This window comes from Tupaia chinensis, unplaced genomic scaffold (genome assembly GCF_000334495.1).
Source record: "Tupaia chinensis unplaced genomic scaffold, TupChi_1.0 Scaffold000066_1, whole genome shotgun sequence".
NCBI classification, from domain to species: domain Eukaryota; kingdom Metazoa; phylum Chordata; class Mammalia; order Scandentia; family Tupaiidae; genus Tupaia; species Tupaia belangeri.
In genome coordinates, this window is record NW_006159525.1 from 668,251 (window position 1) to 671,222 (window position 2,972).

Consider the following 2,972-nt stretch of genomic DNA (forward strand, 5'->3'; position numbering starts at 1 on the left):
CACACCCCACAAAAAAAAATTTCCAAAAAAAAAAAAAAAAAGAAGTTAAAAAACAAAGAATGGTGACCATCTGGAGCCACAAGAAGTTTGTCCCAGGCCTGAGATCTGATTTTATAGTCTCTGAGGTTTTCGGATTGTTTTTGGGCTCCACCCCCCCCCACCCCGACTCTGAGCTACAAAAATCTCAGCAAAATAACAAAAAAGGAAAGAAAAAGAAACCTAAGCCAACAAATGAACAAAACGATGACAGGTTCGTGATAAGATCCAGAGAGGCTGAGGTTCGATGAAGCCAGAAACCCGGGTACACCATCAATGCCACCTACTCTTCTTGGGCCAGCCATGCAAGCGCCTGTATGCACCCACCTGAGCATTCTCGGCTCTCGGCCTCAAGCCCACAGCCTGAGAGCCACACGCCTGGGCCAAAGGACATCCACCTTCACCCAGCTGGAAGAGCAAGCTGGGCCCAAAGGCCTGCCGAGGAAGGGCCGGGGGCAGCCAAGGCCACGATGCCCTGGGAGGAATGCCAGAGAGTTCCAGCCCTTTCCACATCAGCAAGCCCACTGGGAACGGCAGCGGAAAGCTGGAGAGACAGACGAACCCTCCTCCTCTAAGCGCCGCCCAAGGGCCACAGCCTGGGCGAGGTGTCTTCCCGGTGAACTTCATCACTCCATTTGGCCCTACCAGGCTCCTGCAGAAAACACACACAAACATGGTGCTCTCCGTTAGGGCTGTGTGAGACACTACCCTACAGAGAACCGCCATCAAGGCAGGGCTTCACTACGCTGAGGAGAACCTGCGAGAGTCCGCTCACAGCTGTGAGTACTGCGGCAGGGTACGCCTGGCAGCCTGGCTTCCCCTTTCACTTGGGACCAAGTGGAAGCTGAGGCAAAGAGGGAGCCGGTGCCAGGTGGCAGGAAAGCCACGAGCACTCTGATCCCGGCACCCAGGCACCTGCTGTGCAGCTGCCAAGCATCCCAGCCCCTGCACACTCTGACCCTGGCACCTGCTGTGGGGCCGCCGAGTACCCCAGTCCCTGCACACTCTGACCCGGGCACCTGCTGTGGGGCCGCCGAGCACCCCCAGCCCCTGCATGCTCTGACCCCAGCACCCGGGTACCTGCTGTGGGGCTGCAGAGCACCCCCAGCCCGTATGCACTGATGCCCAGGTACTCTCCCCAGAGCAGTGACAGCTGTCCCCTGGAGGGCATGCTGTCCTGGGAGGAGAGTCGCTGACCAAGAACCGGGAAGCAGCTCGCTGTTTTCACCAGCAGTCTGACCCCACGTGGACCCCTTCGCCTCTCAGATCCTTTCTTTCCTCTCTTGGGAAAGGGCCCGCAGTGGCCTGCCAGCTCTGGCTTTCGGGAAGGTCACACCAGGTCATGATGGGAGATCACCTCTAAACCTCTAGAGCTCCATATCCAGAGAGGTTATGCAAGCTCTCACCTGCTCCCCGGGAGCTTTTTAATATCTGTAGTTACGCATTTGGATCCTGAAAGCAAACATGAGTTCCCAGGGAGATGAAAGTTATTACTTACAGCAATAACTGTGCCAGGTCCCTGGACCCAGCAGCCCACGTGGACTGAAGGAAAGACAGACATCACCTGCAGGGACAAGAACCTGAGGAGAGGAGCCCAGAGTCAGGAATCTGGGGACCTGCATTCAGTGGTGACACACCGACCCCTCCCATCCTGACAGAGAGAAACCTTTCTCCCCAATGTCTTAGGACCCTTTCTAAAAAGAGGAAGAGGGAAGGCCATACCCCAGAATCCAAGGGTCTCACTGCCCCTGCATGGGAGCACCCAGCTCTGATCTAACACCCATGGCTTCCAAAGTCTGCCTGTCAGCTCAGGTGCAGTCAGGTTTGTGCAGATGGGCCTAACCATCAGGAACGCAGCAAAAAGCACAGGCCACAGCCCTAAGCCAAAACTCTGGGGACCTTTCTTGGTTCCTCTGGGGACCTTTCCCTCATTCCTCCATACATGCCACCTCACGGTCTGTCCATTCTACCTCAAAACGTGTTCCATCTCTCCATTTTGTCTCTAGACACTTCCTGGGGTGGGGCCCCCACCTTCTCCTCTGCACCACCAACCGCATCCTTGACGCCCCGTGGACGCCGCTGCTCCTGTCAGCCATCAAGGACCATGCGCTGCTCTGCCCGGCATTCTCCGGCTCCCTAGGGCCTCGTCGACACTGAGCACACACGCGGGGAGTGTCCCAGGGGTGCCATCGGTGGGCTGAGCCTGTGAAGGGCGCGCCTCCGTCCCCCTCCTGATGTGAGTACACACACTTTATCACGAGCAAAGAAGGAAATACGGATCTATAAAACAAAGAAGAGGGTCAGACAGGCAGACACACACACACAACTTACTGGAGCAGACGCTGGTGAGCGGTCACCGCCGTGGGAGCCACCGCCGTGGGAGCCACTGCCGTGCAGCCACTGCCGTGCAGCCACTGCACAGACTCAGTGTGGACAAGCCTGAGTGAAACAGAGTTCCAAGGAAACCCAATCTGAAGGGATCACCCACCTTTTGGGAGCGTTACATCCAGGACCTCGACTGGTTTCTCACAGCGAATAGCAGAGAAAAAAATCCCCTTTGCCAGCGGGAAAAGTGGAAAAGAAACCATTTAAAATTACTAGAACGTTCTGTCCTCAAGAGAAACTATGTGACCATAGCCAAACTCAGGGTCTATCAGAGCCACGCTGATCCAGGGGAAGGGAAATACTCAATTCCAGCCCACGCTACCCTTCACATGGGGGAAGGGAAACACCCACCTTCTGCACAAAACGGTCATCCTGTCCTACACAAGGGGGAGAAGCTGAAAGTCCCGTGAAGCGCACCTCAAGGACACCAGCTCGCTAAAAGACTGCGACCTCATCACAGACCACAGGCTGCCCGCACCCCGTAACCTCCCCTCCCTCCCGCCCCACCCCAACCCCCACCTTACCACCGCATTACAGAAGGTGTAATTACA

The 2,972-nt window shown here is 56.3% G+C and overlaps 1 long non-coding RNA gene across 1 annotated transcript in view; it reads right to left on the reverse strand.

Moving 5' to 3' along the window:
• The window catches only part of LOC102487331 (uncharacterized), an 11,192-nt gene extending 8,880 nt beyond the window's left edge, over nucleotides 1-2,312 (reverse strand). Inside the window, exons 1-3 of the long non-coding RNA XR_333548.3 lie at nucleotides 2,007-2,312; nucleotides 1,535-1,616; nucleotides 364-688 (exon numbers count right to left, since the gene is read on the reverse strand). This is a non-coding gene — a long non-coding RNA (uncharacterized LOC102487331). The remainder of the gene's footprint in view (nucleotides 1-363; nucleotides 689-1,534; nucleotides 1,617-2,006) is intronic.
• Nucleotides 2,313-2,972: the final 660 nt, after the last annotated feature.